This window comes from Anser cygnoides, chromosome 4 (genome assembly GCF_040182565.1).
Source record: "Anser cygnoides isolate HZ-2024a breed goose chromosome 4, Taihu_goose_T2T_genome, whole genome shotgun sequence".
In the NCBI taxonomy this organism is placed as follows: Eukaryota; Metazoa; Chordata; class Aves; order Anseriformes; family Anatidae; genus Anser; species Anser cygnoides.
The window spans coordinates 21205978-21224708 of record NC_089876.1 but is presented as its reverse complement, the minus strand read 5'-3'; the positions used below and the strand labels follow the sequence as shown (position 1 = coordinate 21224708).

Here is an 18731-nt window from a genome sequence, read left to right as displayed (position 1 = left end):
TTATCTTTTACCTCTAAAGGTAATAACTGTTCAACTTCTTTTTTCCTGCTATCTTTTGGTTAATATAACTAAACAAGAGTTATTGTATCTCAAAGACATATATATGAGAAATTTTTCCATCTCTAATTACCAACTTTTATCCTATGTCAGTAGCACTAAAACCCTTCTCTATACCTACTACCAAAGAGTAGGTAGGTGTTGAAGAGAATAAACCACATGTATTGAACAGGGAATGTACTTTTCCAAGTCCCAGAGTTAATCTGCTTAAAGGCAAAATGTCTGTGTTCTCTGCTACTGATCCTTTGTTCACTTCAGACACTATTACACTTACTTATAGTTTCCTAGAGTCATCACACTAAGAAAGAAAATAAAAATTGGTAAGACTTCTGTGTCTAACGTATACAAAAACTGAGATGAAAAACAAATACATGTATTATAAAATGCAGTTTTATTTTTAAATATATTAACTGCTCTTTATCTTAAGAAAGACTTTTTAAATCACTGCCTGATTTATAACCTGCATGGACTGGTATCTGTCAATTCAATTTTTTGCTTGCTAAGGTCTTCATTTGAACTGCAAGGTGAAAGAAGACTTCCAGAGTAGTGATTTGAGAGAGAGAAGCATTATTCGTGGAATTAAATGCTTTATAGATTCATGTAAAATAGACTGTTATGATGTGGCAGAAATAGCAAGCTGATACATTTATTGCTTACTCTGCAAAGTGATGTATTATTTTTCATCTCATGGGTACAATAGACTTCACAGACGGCATCACACTTCAGCCATTTGGAGCCACTGGGCCAGTAATCCCTGTTCAACGTGGACCCACCTGGGGTACAAAGGGCTTCAGGGGTTTCTCTTGCCCTTACTTCCGTGGGGAAAGCAAGAGCTTGACTCAAGAGGAGAATAAATGCAATAATGCTGTGTGGAGCAGGAATTCCATTGGAGCAGCAGGAGACCTGCTTCCTGGGTGGATAAAACTCCAACCATCAGGCAGCAAAGAGGATTATGCCAAAGGCACAGTACGGCTCCAAATGTAGAGTCTCACAGAGAGGCCAAAATTAAACAAAAATGTTATGGAAAGAAGTGTGAGAAAAAGATATAAGGCAAAGAGGAGAAAAAGGGGGGATGTTGTAGTAAAAATAATAATAAATAAAAAAAAAAAAAGAAAGGAAACAAGACAAAGTTCACTAAGAAAATATGCCAGAAGGCAAAATTAAGCATTGCTATCACTGATTTGAAAATTCCAGTGTTTAGAAGAGAAGGAACAGTCTGTACCTTTAATATGGGCATAAGCTAAATATACAATTTGAACAGATCACAGAAAGCATGGATGTAAAACACAGTCTCATGAAATGAAAGTATTTAAGATGGGTGTTCTTCAGTAGACCAAAACTGACATTAGGTTTCCTGAATCCCTCTTCCATGTAACTCCAAGTTGAAGTCAAAAGGCTTGTAAGGTTTTTTAATTCTCAGTTTTCAATTCTTTAAAAACTTAAATATATGTATATTTTAATTCTCATACATTTATCTGAATACTCTCCTATGTTAGCATCATAATGCTAGCATCAGAAGCATCATAATGATGAGCTAAGCTAATAAAGAATAAAGTGATCCTTAGTTACTATGTTATATACTTGCAAAATACTATTTGTTATACTGACAGCACAAAACTGTTTGAATTATCAACTGTTCACTTTCTTAAAACTAAGTTCAAAACACTTTTTTTGTATATATAGCTTCTCTTTCAAAGAATTATAAATTCCATACCTCTAGATAAGTTGCAACTTTCGAAGTCCTTTATCAGTGAGCAGTATGGTGTATTAACAAATAAGAGCTTATTTCATAGTGTCTTATGAACACAGTGTGGTAGATTGGTTTAATTAAAGTCTGCCAAACTATCATAAGGATTTTGCACTCTGCAAATAATTGCTTTTTCTTCTCTATTCACTTTTTGTTAATGGAAATAGAGCAAGTTGTTTTTATCTTTTATATATTATGATGTAAAGGAAAAAAAAGGAAACTAAAACGAAAAGTTAATGAAGTGACCTTTCATTCCTTGGACATCCTTTTACATTAAACCTAAATTGATCACAAATCATCTAGACTTTCCAGTAGTTATATATGTGAAACTATGTCGTGTGTCCAAACAAGACTATGATACTACAACACTGAACACTACACAGATCTTAAACGAACTGATCAGTGGAATGCAATGAAAGTTGCATTCAAATATTTCTGAGATCAGCTAAATTACCTCACGTTGAACTGCAATCTGTTGATCCAAACATATTTTGCACGCTTACAGATATTAGGTGAACACTAATACTTTTGCTCATATATTCCTCACCATAAATGTATTTTTGCAAATTTGGTACATGGGAATAGGCAGTGAACATGGGAATAGGCAGTGCTGTTTTGAGCATTTTTGATCAAAAAGGATTTTTTTCAGTTAAATAGAAAAAGGATTATTTTAGGACCAAATATCAGTTTATCTGCACTTCTTTCATACTAAATTATATCTAATATGCAGTGTGTGCATATTGTAGAAACACTTTATCAATTTAAGTTACAGAAACATCACATAGTCTACTTTCCCACAGCTGCTCATACCCAGCACACCATCAGTTGTAATATTCATTAGTAAGACATCTTAGAACTGCTGCCACATATCTTGATGGGCGCAGGAGGTATGGGGGGTGGGGATGGACAGACAGACAGATGACACAAATAAAAAATATTTTTTCTAATTTCAGAATAAGTTTCTAGAGACTCATGTACACTGATGAAATTATGATTAGCCTGACTGTCAAGTGGAGTATAGCAACCCAGTTTGATAGGTGACAATTCTAGATTTGTAGGGTTTTCTATTTCAAATATATTCATTTTACAAATGAGAGTCTTCTCTTTTTCTTCAAATAGCAAGAGTGCTAAGGTGATTTCATCTCAAAAATTAAATAACCTTTTTTTCTGATACTTTTTCAATAGTTTTTTTCCTTCTAATGTGAGTCTTTCTTCTGTAGTCAGAATACCCACAAACAGAAAACATTGTGGAAAAAAAATCATTTTTTTAAATATATCTTTCTGTATTTAGCTATCACACACTGATGCAGCGAAATGTTGAAACACAGCCAGCGTGCATTATAAAAGGAATTAAAAAGGAATGCCCAAATATCATTTTATCACATTCTTCCATAAGCAAACAATACAGAAATACCAGCTTTGTAAACTAGATAGAAGCTTGCTGCAAATACACAGAAACTGCTAGCTATTGTGTAGTTATTCCATGACTCTCGGTATTTCCACTTAGCAGGTGACAATTTCTTCTTCTTTCCATATAAGAAGTGCAACAGTAAAACCCTGCTTAAAGCTGTCTATTCACAAAATATTTGGGGAAAATAAGTATAGCTCCTCAGCACTTAAAAGAAGCTACTTTTAGAGTTGAAGTTTTTCAGTTACAGGCTTCTTCATTATTTTCAACGCTGTGAGATGGTTTAGTTTCTCCAAGAAAATGAGAGACATTTGGAGTCCTTCTTTTCCTTAAAGTTTCCATGCTGTGTGTCAGAAAAATAAAATATCGAGTGGTTGCTATCAAACTTTTGGCTCCCCTATAACCAAACACATATGGTATAGGTCCATGAAAAAAATCTCTGCTTTTTAGAAAGGAAAATACTTAAGCCCTTCCTTTGTATCAGGCAGGAACTTGAAAAGCAAGGTTGCAGATGTTTTGCTTGGGACTGCTGAATTTAAAATAATGCAAATGCATTTCAGGATACTGCAGAGGAGACTAAAAGGAAGAAAAATATCTATGACAGGTTTTAGTATAACAAAGTAGTTAAGATCTCTTTGGTATAGATTACCAGATAAGACTGATTCATTGCAGAACATGAGGAAAAAGACAGTGAGAGGAACAGTGGCCTCTCTTTGCCTGTATCTGTACAAGCTGTGGGTTCCACAGTGAGATAGCTTTTACTTGGTGGATCATGCAATCATAGAATAGTCTGAGCTGGAATGGACCCACAAGGATCATGGAGTCCAACTCCTGGCTCCACACAGGACCACCCCAAAATCAGACCATATGTCTGAGAGCATTGTCTAAATGCTTCTTGAACTCCAGCAGGCTTGGCACTATGACCACCTCCCTGGGGATCCTGTACCAGTGCCCAACCACCTCTCAGTGGGGTACACCCTAAACAGAACTTTAATTCTCAATTATTTCTCAGTTATTAACCTTTCTGAGTATACTGCACTTCTATTAAGAGGAACAGGTATTTTATCATCAGTGATTACATCTGCTCAAGTAGGTAGAGTTATGTTCAATAAGCTCTCTCCCCCTCCTCCTTTTAAGGTTGGTCTTTTAAATATATATATATATATCTTTGACTATGCATGTTAAAATTTAAGATTGAAACAAGGAGGCCAGGTCGCCTGGCTCTTGGGCCACAGCATCAGGAACCCATAAAACTGAGAGGGGGTAAATTAAATGTCACCAAAATATGCCTTATTTCAACTTTCCTGACTGCTGATTTCAGGCAGAAGAGAACTGTCTTCTTTGAACGGTGAACAGATATTGGAATAAAGAAATATGGTTACAAAATATATTCTAAAAAAATCCATGGTTTACATTAGGAGGTTTTGACTATGTTAATAATTGGTAAGGAGCTATTAACACCCTTCTAAAGACATGGATGTCATGCCTAAAATCAGCACAGCTATCTTGTTATTTAATTAAAAACAAACAAGCAAATGAAATATTGTCAAATGTTCAGAAAACCTGATCTGACCAAAATATTCTTCTGATTTTATTCCTAAAATATCACTGGTGTTACTGAAGTTAATTTGAATGCAAGACAAAATAGACTAATTTCTAAGCAACAAACTAACTGTGAAGAATATAAAAGATAGTTTCAGTCTCGTTGTACCAGACTTTACTTAGGTATGTACTTATGATCCAAAATTGATCAGAGATAACAATTAAATCAGGAGAATTATGGTCCACACAGGGTGTTTTACATTTACTAATTCTTCTTTGTGCTTCTAAAGAAAAAGAAAAAGAGGGAAAAAAAAAAACTAAACTAAAAAGAAGTGCATCTTCAAGTGCATACATTTAGATATACTTGATTTACTCAATTTGTTTTAAGTTGAAGACTGAAAAGAAATCTTTGACAAAACTGTCATCTTTAAAATATGGTGATATTTCATTTTCCTCCTTCTGCACTACTTAGATTGCCTGGAACTGAAATACTTCCACCAGCCACTGTGACCAATTTTTCAGAGCTGTCACTTCCTAGCAAATCTGCTTAAGCAAAATACTTATGTTGTTAGAAAACAGAGAAAACATATAATATAGAATTCTTTCTATACTCCTTCACAGGATGACTTATATTCAAGCACACAAAACAGCAAGTATACGTTAAAATCTGAAAGTTGAGTTCTGACTCATTTAAATCCATAAATCTGGGACTCCCTCAACTAGTTTACGAAGATGGCTAGAATCAGCACACATTTTTTTGACTTAGCTGTTTTTTTTTCGTTTTTTTTTTTTTTTTTCTGTACAATAATTATAATCAACACAATACAATCAAACAATAATCAAAATTCTGTTTTAATAGGAACCACTTTAGGTCATTAAAACTAAAGAGAACACTTCAATTGAACAACAGTAAAATGGAAGATAATAATTTCTAACCCTCTATAGTCCACAGGTTTGGTTGGTATACTCTTTATGTCATCACTTGATGCCCTGTAAAGCAAGAGCAGTTTTACACTTATGGACCTTTTGCCTGCTATATGAAGGAAAGAGAAAAGGCATTAAGTGAAATGCAAAAAAAACCCTGTATGCTGAAATGGATTACACTGAAAAAAGCTAAAATCTTTACCTTGGATACAGATTACTCTTTGTAGAAAGAAAAAAAAATGTATAAAGCAAAATATTACTTTTTAGAGCTAATTTTAAATTCTGGATGTCAAGACTTTTTACAGACAACATACTGCAGGATGGTTTTGGTTCTAAGAGGTCAATAAATATTCTTTTTCATTTCATGATTTTTTGCTAAGATTTTAATTTAATTTCTGCATGATTATACAAAATCTTTGAAGTTTACACATGAGGAATTATGTAAGACTACAGTTACTTCCACTGCTTTAGAAAGCCTGTCATGTTCCAGGGAAGTCAGTGCTTCTTACTGTGTACAATTCAAATCCCAATTCTCTGATGGCCCGTTAACACCAAATATGTCACCCTTTAACACTGCAGAATCAATACACTGGAATGTCATGGTACCCTGATGGGCCACAAAGCCTCTGTATACATTTATTAGACAAAGATTTTATATTACTTCAGAGAAGAAATGTGTCAAGTTAAAATCAATTTCAAGTTTCTTACTAAGCAGGAAATAGTCTTAGATAAATAAAAGATTTTTTTTTTCAAGTTACATTCAGTCAACCATAGGAACTAAGCAAAGAAGGTCAAAGTCATTTAGACATGTGCATACTGTTATAAATTCCACCCATTGTTTTTTCAAGCTATTCTTTTTTTTTTTTTTGGTCAGCTCTTTCTTACCAAGATCATCACCCACCGGGGCCTTGTTGAGAAGAAAAGGATAGGAAAGGAAAGGATAAGAAAAATACAAATATAAACTAACATAAATATGATAGTATAATCAAACAATAATGTCCCAAAGCCTAGGTACAAAAAGCTTTTCTAATGGTTACTTCAGCCGTTTTCTCACAGGACCATTTAAGTATTATGACAACTAAAAGGAAGACCAGAACAATTTCATACATTTTTAAAATGCATGTATAGCACACTCAAAGAAGTCAAGATGAAGTTTTTGACCTTTCTGGCGACACTGAGAAGTTGCAGACCAGATAAAACCATCAGTATTTTCTCATAATTAATTCTTCAAAAATATTTTTAGAATCCAAGACAAGAAGCAGTATTGCTCACTTGCCTTGTGTGGGGATGGAACAACCAATACCGCCCAATCCAAGTTCCACTGTATGTTTAACAGATAAAACAAGCAAACACCCCAACAACTCTGAGCTTCTGTTCAGCTAACATAGTAAATGTTAAGTCTATTTGTCTTTTTTTTTTTTTTAATCTTGCATATCTTCAAGACCTCATCAAGAAAAAGGCATCAATACATAAAATTTAGCATCTGATTTTGACTACTCCGCTAATTCTTGCAGAACCAAACAAGATGATGTTATACAAAACTGTTTGCTGCCTGCAAGAGAACTAGTCCACATACAACTTCTGTAAATACTGAACTGATAATCAGATGTATCCTAGAGAGAAACAAACAAAAATAAGTTTTTCTGTAAAAACTAAAAATGTTCCAAACTTATATAGGCTTGGTTGTTTTCTAGAATAGGAAAGTTCCCTGTTACTGTCGTCACAGTATTTGTAATCACAAAGAACAAAAACTCTTATGAATTTTAGAGATAAACCTTCATGTTCTCTTAAACAGGTTCAGATTTTAATTTGTAACTAACCGATATTCAATTCTTCTGAATGTTTTTTTTTTCTTTTTTCTTTTTTTTGTTATTGTTACTGTTATTGGGGGTTTTTTTTTGAGTGCTATTTAAACCATCTAACGTAATCATTTTCTTGTGTGACAGCAAACATGCTATTTTCCAAGCTACTATCCTCAATACTCTGCCATAATGCACAGCACATGTTATGTCTCATCATAAAAGCTTTAAAATATTTTGCTAAACTCTTCTCACCCTGCTCATACAAATAGTCTTGCTGAATTAAATGGAAGTGCTGATGTTGTAATTTCTACCATATTGCCAAAAGCTAAACAATGCAGTTTAGCAGCTTATGGCATAGACTTCAAAAATCTTTTGCAAGCCTGTATTAGACATTCCCAAAGGAATAATGAACGAGATCACATAAAAGTTGTCATCAGTTCAAAATCTTGACACACCATTAATTGAAATTGTGTAAGAAATGTGTAAGTTAAAGTTGCTATGTGAGTTATCAAACTAATAACCTAATATATAAATGACATATCTAGTTTCCTAATTTATTTTTTTGTGTCTTTCAAGAGCTTTCTACATGTGGGATTATGTATATAGGAAATTATAAAGAAGAGAAGCTAGTTTCTTCTCAATAGAAGTGATACCTTTAACAATGAAAATAAAGAATTCATTGTATTCAAAGGAAGAAAAAGATATAATACGTTTCCATTAAGGCACACTACTTAAATCCATAAAATAAATGTTTACAAATATATAAAAAAAATAGTATTCTCTCCATTCAAAGGCAAATGGACAACATATTCCAGCATTTATCTAAATAAGTGATAAGTCAAAATTCAGACTAGATTGCTCTGAAGTTCAGTTTTGTATTAATTGACTACAGTACCTTTTAGTGCATAGCAAATTATTGCTGAAGAAATGTTATTCAACACTTTTCAAAAATGTGACTCTTAAATATATTAGGGAATAAAGATGTAAGCATTGAAGTTACTCTAACCTCTTGCAGAGAAAAATTGCATGTAAAACCTTTAACATGACCTGTGTTTTTAAGGTAGCAGCACAGTTCTGTTTCTCAAATACCAGTGAAATCCACGTTTTTTCCACTTTTTTATTTCAACTAAAATATGCAGCATAACATATTTATCTCTACACTTAAATACTGAGATAGAATAATTTTGTAGAAACCTGTCAATGCAACTCCTTTGTAACAGAACCTAAATTGAGGGGATTATTAGCAGGACTTTCCTTTAATACATTAGTGAATTTATCAATGAAAAAAAAAAAAAAGAAAACTGTCTCAAAAAAGGCAATGTTGCCACTTAACTCTGTGAAATAAATGCATTCTATCTCAGAAACTGTTTTCGTACATGCCGCGTTCTTTTTTTCTCTCAATCAATGGCACCCAGAACAAGTAAAGAAAAAGAAAGAGGGAAAGAAGACCTGAATATTGTTTTTATCATGCTGCAATACAAACTGAAAATTTCAAACCATCTTGCCAATGTCCTTCTGAATAGTGAGTGTTAGCTGTAACTAGTCACACAAATTGCATGCAGGGTGGGTGGAAGAAAAAAAAAAAAAACAACAGGGAAGACTCCTGAGAATATCAATATCCACATTTTGCCCCTTGTGAAGCCTTCAGCACTCAAGATTTTCATTATTGCTACTTCCCCTGGATGCTCTAATATTTTCTATGACGTCTCTTACCAACTCACTAGTGTCTCTCAGCAGACGTTGCTGTGCAGTTCTGTCTCAGGAGAGCTAGGATACTTTTGTCAATTAGAAATAAGCAAGTTGTTTAATTAACACACCCTTTTCATTAATGGTTTAACCCAAAGCTGACAAAAAATCTTGGTTGCTAACCACGAACAAAGAAAGGAGTACTAATTAACATCCTGACGTTTCTAAAGAGATAGCTTCTTTCAGCACCCAAGGGATTCTTTGAACTCCTCACAGAACCTCCAATACCTTCCAAGAGCACTTGGAATTTTATAGCTGTCCCACTCAGAGGAAAAAAAAAAAAAAAGACTAACAAAAAAACAACAACAAAACACACAAAGTCTAAAAATTTTGGACACTTTTCCTGTTTTAAATTTAAATTTGCATAAAAACAAATTTATAAAATCTTCAGACTAAAACAATTTTTTTTTTTTGACTTTGACAACATACTCGAACACATTCTTCGAATCAAGGCTGGAAAACTGTTTCCAGTTCCAATTTGAATTCATCACATCTGGGTGGTCATATAGCATCTAACTAAATGCTTGTAGTCCAATTCAAAGTGATAAGCAAGCCATTGTGATCTAATCACAGAATCGTCTAGGTTGGAAGAGACCTCCAAGATCATCTAGTCCAACCTCTGTCCTAACACTGACAAGTCCTCCACTAAACCATATCACTAAGGGCTACATCTAAACGTCTTTTAAAGACCTCCAGGGATGGCGACTCAACCACCTCCCTGGGCAGCCCATTCCAATGCCTAACAACCCTTTCAGTAAACAAGTTCTTCCTAATATCCAACCTAAACCTCCCCTGGCGCAACTTTAGCCCATTCCCCCTCGTCCTGTCACCAGGCACGTGGGAGAATAGACCAACCCCCACCTCGCTACAGCCTCCTTTAAGATACCTAGAGAGAGCGATGAGGTAATGAGTATGATCTACATACTAGTGGTTACATAAGAGCTAAACTAATGTGGTTGGAAAGATGAAAACTGATTCCTTATACTATGCTCTGGTTACCTATCAGAGAGGCACACAGAAAGGTCTGTTCTATTGCCACAAACATCCTACCTTGATGTTCTCTCAGATCTTCTGTGTGCATTTTATTGTGTGTACATTGTCTTAAAATCAATTGGCCAGCTGAGAAGTAACAGGTGAGGGAATTTAACTGATGTGAGATTGAACTGAGGGTTTCTGATGCAAGACAGAGAGTAGTTTTCCCTGAGACAGCTAGCAGCGATCTTTCCTTCAGCTGTCCACCTTACTGCACCCTTACATTACTTCCACACCTGTAAGAGCAAGACTTTTTAGGAGGCAGCTGAAAACTGTTACAATATATATTAAGGCAAAAGAGCAGCAATACTTCAATACTCAGGCTGCAACTTGCACAGATCCAGTAAGTTCCGCCTGAGCAATCACATAGCCCAGCAAGTGGCAAAGGGCTAGATAGCCATGGGTAGGAAGCATCAGAAAGTCTGACATTCTAACCCACGAATGAGACCTCTAAGGTGGAGCAGGTATAAAGTAGCTGTCAACGTGTTGTGTTTGGAGGAAGCAGAAGCAGTATTACACTATTTTAGCCTCCCTTATACCCAGCTGTATTTAGTTAGCCATTTCTAAATTGGATACAGAGTCCAACAGAATGACAACAGAAGAAAACATGACAAGATTTTGGAAACTTGTTAGAGCTAGGGTTCAAAATATCAGCCACCTGGGCTTCCTTCACCTTTCTTCCATCTAATCTTGGTAGTGTAATATTTTTTTAACCTTTTCTACTTGCTTATATACTTATTTGTAAACTAACCAGAAAACCAAGAAACCCTTTTCCCCCCTATATTTTATGAGATCAAATCTATGTACTTCGTTGTTCAGAACATGCATTCAGTTTCAGATGTCAAATTCAAGAGTTTTGTCATAATGGCAAGGAATTATTTTTTATGATTCAGTCAGATCCAAAGTTCCACAGGTACATCCATCACCACTTCACAACTAACAACAGACAAAATCCTGTGAACTACTGTCACAGAGAAATGAGAAGCAAGTAAGTCTGCATCACAAAAATTGATCTACTCTGTTTATTCAATAATGGACCAGAACTTATTTTATGAAAGAGATTTATAAATGTTTACGAAGATATAATATTTATTTAGAGTATTTTGTGAAGTTTACTTATAAATCTGTGAAAAAAATATGTAAAATACTTATGCATTCATTCTTTTCTAGGGTTAGCATTTTGAAAAACTGTTGACAATTTCTATGATAGTGTTTCAATTTAGCATTTCTAGACACAAAAATCCACCACACTCTGCTGCACACATCGGAAAAAAATATTGTTTAAGAAAACACGGTATTAACAATACTGTCAACTACATTTGATCACGGAGTATCTAGAGATCTAAAAGTATACTGAAATCCACTGATCCAAGGATTTCACAGTTTCTTGTTCCATGATTCAGTGAAAAGCATATGAATGAGCAAGCTAGAGAAGAACAAATAGAAGTGAATCAGGACAAGCTCTGGAACTCTAACAGGCAGCTGGGCTCCAGCCAGGAGTCTGCACTTGCCTCTTTTTCCTCCCAAAGAAACAGCTCCAGCATACTGAACTGCTTCTGCAGCTAACAAAAAGAAGCAGTTTTTGTATCCCCAGACTGAAAATTTAAACTAACCCAGGGTCCAATATCGCAAATTCTTTAAAATCTAATCCCTACTTCAGGCAATGTCCCAGAATCTTTTTTTTTTTAATGCTGTACAATACCATATATTAGATAGAAAATAGTCAATGTGAGAATGCGAGGTTTCCTGTAATAAAATCATCTGTCCATTGGATACACTGAGGTTGAATGGTACAGCCCTCTAGGGTAAATATTTTTTCTTCCAACCAAATATTCTTTCTTTCTAATTCTCTCACTCAAAAAACTAATATGAATCTGGTCTAGCCTGTAGGAGTTACCTTTAGAGGCACTAATCACCTACTGCTTCTCACTGATTCTAGTGAGAGTTGTCTTTATTGTGCCTGAAAAACAAACTTTTAATAGTTTGGCAGAATGCAACTTCATTTTAGAGACTACTTTTTGTTACTTGTAATTTTAATTTCTTTTCTGTTTCCTTAATGATCTGACTTCTACTTTGTTGTTATTATTTATTATTATTATTTGAGCATAAACATAAATCAGTAAATTATACCAATAAGGCAAATAACTCTTTTTCTTTGAAAGCAGCATTTCTTTTGGTCTTTGAATATCTTCTAGTGGCTGACCATTTTAATTTAACTGCTCCCACTGGTTTCCAAATATTCCATTATAATAAAAGCAGAGAGGCTGTGCAATCTAATGAAATAAAAACAAAAGTAATCCATCTAAGCACTCATATAGGCATCAGAAAAAAGTAAATAACATTGAAAATTATCATTATGAGGAAATCTTTGAGTATTTTCTTCTGAAGAAAGAAAGTGGGTGTTTTCATGTTTCTTTTAACAAATCACAGATACCTTATGTAAATAAATAATGAAATACAAACATAAAAGCATAAGTCTATTAGCAAAAAAAAATACAAAAACAAATTAATACAGTAGTTTTGGTTTTTTGTATGTCAAACTAAAGCTGTTTTGCAAGTCACATTTTATAAATGGAACTTTAAAAAATCAAGTAAAATCAATGCAAATTTTTCTGTTGTTGAACTTAAAGTCAAAGCCAGGTTTTTCCACAGGAGATAGTTTGTTGCTCTTTTTTCAATTTCTTTTTATTTTGAAAACTAGTTTTCAAATGAATACACACATGAATTAAGACCTTATTTTGGCAAAGGGTTCAACTCAATAGCAAGCTCCTAGCAAGTAAACTAAGATGCTGATTGCATATGTAAATACCTACAATACTGAGCACTCAATACATCATTGTTCTCCTGTATCTTGAAACAGATAGACCCTTTCCCTTTGTTTCTATGAACAGCTTTGTTAAAGCCACTTCAGTCACATTATTCTACTGCTGCCATTTTCTACTTCAAAGACTTGTAAAGAATAACAAAGGTAGATAATAGAGTCAACAACAAAGCAAAAATGGTGGGGGAACAAAATAGCAGAACTCTTCCTTGTTCCCCTTTTCCCTATCAGTAAAAGTCTGAAGAGACTGTAAATTCATTAAGATACCTCCCTAAAACCAATCAAAAGTTTTTGAAAGGCAGGAAAGGAAAAATAATATATAAAATATTCTTTCTCCTCCTGAAGCAACAACAGAATGGGAAAGCTTATGGGCATAACCCATGAAAAAACTATTCATTAGTCGTTCCACTACACAATGTCAAACTAAAAGGAAAGACTTGCATTAACTGTGGTAATAGCAATGATATGTCTACCTCCACAGCAGAAGAAACTAAAATTGTTACAGCTGATTTACTCCACTCCTGCTTTTCTAATTTTAGGAAGAACAACAATACAGATGTATTTAATTAGCAAGTCCAGACAACTGGATTAACAGCTGATACACAAACAGCACTATCAGCTATCATCCACAGATGTATTCCTACTGATTTAGTATTTCAAGAAACAGAAGCTCTTAAATTACTATATACCAAAAAAAAAAAAAAAAAGAGAGAGAGAGAGGGAGAGGGAGAGACAGAGAGAGAGCTTGCATTGGCAGGAAAGGATATAACTGAACAAAAATAGATTGTATAGCACTTGTAAGCATTTTGGTCTGTAGGATTGGGCCAATCTCTATGACTGCCAAACCTGGCATTAGATCAATGCTTCTCTGTCTCTGATTTACAGGTAGGCCTATGCTGCAGTGCCTGGTGTGACTGGATCATGCAGATAATAGAACCAGCTTACTTACAGCATTAACTTACTGGTGACCTAAGCTTGGTTGTGTACAGCTGCAATACCACAAAATTTAAATATTAAATATTTTCAGGATTTTTTTTTAATCCCATGCTGTTCATAATACCTAAAGCAACTTGCTATTTTGATATATTCCTAATTATGGTATGACTGCCAGATAACCTGTGCCTTCAGTATCTGGTAATGGTCTCTATGACCGGTAAGTATTTCACAGAATCATAGAATATCCTGAGTTGGAAGGGACCCACAAGGATCATCAAGTTCAACTTCTGGCTGCATATAGGACCACACAAAAATCAGACTGTGTGCCTGTGAGTGTTGTCCAAATGCTTCTTGAACTCTGGCAGGCTTGATGCCATGAGCACAATATTTCATCAGTCTTGAACAATGGAATACACTTATAGAAACTGTGGATGATACAACATTGGGAAAGGCTGTGAGCATCTGATCAAACAAGACCAGAATTCAAATGACCTTGAGAAATCAACAGAATAAACTCAGTAGCAGAAACTGCAAAATGTAGGACTGGAAAAAAAAAAAAAGAGGGGGGGGGGGAAGGAAAATTTCAAACAAATCTAAACCAAATAAATTAGTTTGTGTGCAGAAGTTGTTACAATGGAAGAGAATTTATTGTGGAATGACAATTAAACATGTACTAAAATGTGTAGTAAAGGGGTCAAATGCCAGGAATGCAGGAAGGAGAATGTTGGAAATGCCACAACATCACACACTGAGATAGTCATTTTGCTCTACTCAGAACTGGCTTCAGCTCAAGCAACAGAATTTGAGATACACTGATAAATCAGAGAATCCAGAGGATAGCCACTACAAGAAGTCCACGAAACATGAGTTAGCTTTCCTGATGATAGCTTATTCAAAAATATCAAAGGACTAATAACATTTCCCAAAATCTTATAAAAGGGCAATAAAGACTTTTTTTTTTTTTTTTTTTCCATTTACACTAGGGACAAGTCAAAATGAAACTACCTTAGCCCTTGCTTCCACATTACCATTTCAACAGATCCAATTTAGGCAGTTCCTGCCTTCCTCAAACCACACTCACTGACTTACTTGTCTCCTGCCTGCTGAATGCTCCCTAATTCTTTTTTTAAGTCCTTAGAGCGTAAAAACAAGTGGAGGTGGACTCCAGATGTGGGGAAGGCTTGAGTAGCTAGGGATGGAGGTAGACTCTTAAACAGCACAAAGAATTACAGAAAACAAAATGAAACAAACAAACAAACAAATAACAACAACAAGAACAAAACAACACCACCACAAAACTACAGTTCCACAGAAGTTGTAAAATACTAGTATGCTCTACCTAGTGAATGCTCTTTTTGAAAGTTTTTAAGAATTTAGATGCCAGATACCTATGAATTCCCTTCTAACACTACATTTTTATCCCTGTGCAAGGTCTGAAACACTAGATTGGACAAAAATATCTAGCAAGTAATGTTCTAGGCAGCAACAAACTTCCCTGTGCCTGTCAGACTCATTCTGTGTTTCTAATGCTGTGGTCAAAATAAAGTTGTAAAAGTTTTGGGTAGGAAACGTTTTGCAAGAAATATTCATTACCTTGTATTAAATTAATGGAAAAGTATAGCAAAAACTCTGAATGAAGAGGAGATATTTATTAGGGAAATCAAATGTAAAAAGCCAATAATGTTCATATTATCTGTTCCATTGGCTTCTCCCCCTTGCTCTTTTAAGGTAGCATCAATGTAAACAGAATGGATTTTTATGTCTCCTTGCTTGTGAATTCCTTTAAGTTATTGGTTTAATAGGCAAGCCTCTCATAGGTAATAATTACAGCCTGAAGGAAAACAGCCCAGCTACACAATTTTTCTTTACTACCCTTTGAATATAGATCTCCGTTTACTCTATCAGTCCTATGACTTGCAGTGATCACCAATATAGTTTTCAGCCAGCTGTTTTGTTTGGAAATCTATTACACAAACATACCAACTGTTCATAACATGCCATTTAAGAACTTGCAAAAAAAGCAGTTCTTTTCACAGTCCTCCTCTAAGCAGAACTAGACTATTACTTTTACAATTAAATTATTATGACCTAAAAGAAATATAGATTGGATTCCAAAAGCAGGCATTGCAGTCATTAGAACAATGCTACATATGCAGTCATTAAGCAAATCTCAACACTTTTAAATTTCTCAGAACCATAAAAACAGTGACCATTTAGCACTGTACTCAGCTAAAATCAAATCACTTATTTCATTTCCTTTTTCTTCAGAAGACCAATTTTTACATCTAAATGCACTTTGAAATTCCTACTACAGGATGACAATTAAGCATTCTGCTTTAGGCTAAAAGGTATTGCCCCCTGTTCTTACCAGCTGGTTCTCCCTACTCTTTCCTGTTGGAGGTAAGAAACTCCTCACATCTGCCAGAAGAACCATATGTGAAATTACTTCTTAACCCAGTTCTGTCAAAATGGTTTAATTTAAAAATATCTATCTATTTTTGTGGTGTTTCAGCTAAACTGCAATTGCTTGTCTGAATGTGTCTTAAACACAATTTATCTTTAAATTTGTGAATTAGAAGCTTCTGTTTACAAAGACAAACAACAATAATCAATTTATGCTCTCCAAATGGTTCCCCAGGCTCTTTTAATGTTCAAGGACTGAAAGAGAGAACATCTGAAGGTAAACAAAATTTTTCTTCTCTACTAGATCAAATATTCACGTTACAAAATACCATGCTGCCTTATAAAGTTAGCTTCATCAAAGGTTGTGGAGAATATCCTGACATATTAAGATATCATCATACTGGCTGTCCAGAACACTGTACAGCATGCTTTTGTTTTTTCTTTATCATAATTCTGTATGATTGTAACATATTTCTCCAATTTTATGTGATTCAGAAACCATCAGGAACTCAGTTATAAAAGATTCTACCACAAACGTTGATATAATTTGACATTTGATGTAACTTCAGAAATACAGGTGTTTTTCGACATACCAAAGCAATTACTAGCACAGAGTACAGCAAAAAAAAATACCACTAATTAATCCAAATGAAAAAAAAAAAAGGAAAAAAAAAAGAAAAAAAAAAGAAAGTTTGCTAAGTTTCTCTTCTGCTACAAGTACGTATATGCAGCTGTGAACAATTTTCTCTGAGTTCACTTGAATTTTCAAATAGGTGCTGATCCAGTTGGCTCTAAGGTCAACATTAAGACTTCCACTAACTTTGCAATTCAACACGTTATCTGAGACAGATTCACCATTTTCTATCTTGTGTTCTGCACTGCTTCATGACACAAGGTAAACAGTGTTGATGACACTCTAATCTTTTGGCTGTTGCTGAGCAAGGCTTGCACAGAGTTCAAGGTTTTTTCTTGTTGCACTCTGCCAGCAAGTAGGCTGGGGGCAAGTAAGAAACTGGGAGGTGACAATGACAGGACAGCTGACCCAAGCTAATCAAAAGGATATTCCATACCATATGATGGTACTAAAAGCTCAAGGAAAAACAGAAGGAAGGGAAGACGTTCATGGTGATAGCATTTTTCTTCCCAAGTAACCATTATGCATGATGAGACGCTATTTTCCAGGAAGTGGCTGGACATTTTCCTGCTCATGGCAATTAATGAATTAATTCCTTATTAAGCCTTGCTTGTGTGCACAGCTTTTGCGTCACCTACAAAACTGTCTTTATCTCAGTCCATTTCTCATCACCTTCCTTCTACTTTCTGCCCATTGCATGGAAGAGGGGAGGGAGTGAGCAGCTGTGTGGGTGTTTGGCTGTTGGCTGATGTCAATCCGTAACAATGGCCAAAGTAATTTACTATAATTAAGGACAAATTAATGTTAAAGCTGAAAACCTCCTAGGAACACCAGAATTGCTGAAAATATACCAGTGTGTAATTCTTGCTAAAATCACTTATTTTAATCTTATGTAATTCCCAGGACAGTATTATCACATAACCTTCATTTTTTACAGGCAAAAAATACCTCAAGTTTTCAAAGAGTTTTTGTTTGTTTGTTTGTTTGTTTGTTTTAATTCAGGCCAGTAGTTCCTGTGTTGCATGAGAGTGTCATTCCTGTAGGGAGCTTGATTTTTAATGCCTTTAATTCACAATTCTTGAAAGTAGAAAACCTCTCAGATTCCAAACAATTTGAAATAAATCAGTACATGTTTTCCAACAGAAAAAAAGAATTGTGTTACATTTGTGCTCATATCACTACTGCAGTTGCCATATGACAGCCATCTGCCCAGATGACTTATGAGTGTACAACAGTTTGACCTGTATGAAGCAGAACTGATTTCAGGACATATTCTAATGAACAATATGGAAGGCTGGTAGCTCACACACACCTGATGCATTTTCTTCAAGCACTGCCAGCCATTTTGATCAATCCCAAGCACTTGAATAGAAAAATGAATAGATACGTAAAGACTGATTGATACCAGAAGTATTTGAATAAAAGCAAACATGGGCCTTGGAATGGCACATAGTTTCACTGGCCTTTTTATGTAGATAGAATAATTCAAATTTATTGTAATGCTTTTCTGAGTTACGTACATGGTAAGTGAGGTTGAAATACCACTTTTATTCTAAGCAGCTATTTCTCGTGCAATTTTCAATTTATTTTGGGTGCTGAAACCTCTCAAACTTGGCCAGATATTTTTTTTTTCCTCCTAACTATCCCTCCAGCCATCTGGGAATTATCTGTGTGAAAGA

At 34.8% G+C, this 18731-nt stretch overlaps 1 protein-coding gene and 1 long non-coding RNA gene across 12 annotated transcripts in view; one reads left to right on the top strand and one right to left on the bottom strand.

Moving 5' to 3' along the window:
- Positions 1-18731, bottom strand: part of PCDH7 (protocadherin 7) — a 280634-nt gene that overhangs the window by 233718 nt on the left and 28185 nt on the right. The window lies entirely within an intron of this gene.
- Positions 1-18731, top strand: part of LOC106039095 (uncharacterized) — a 52682-nt gene that overhangs the window by 19983 nt on the left and 13968 nt on the right. For 2 of the 4 annotated variants that reach the window (XR_010831007.1, XR_010831006.1), the window contains exon 3: positions 16654-16695. The exons of 1 other annotated variant lie outside the window; for it this stretch is intronic. This is a non-coding gene — a long non-coding RNA (uncharacterized lncRNA). Of the gene's footprint in view, positions 1-11158; positions 11247-16653; positions 16696-18731 lie in introns of those variants that run through there. One more of the 4 variants, XR_010831008.1, reaches the window with a different exon arrangement.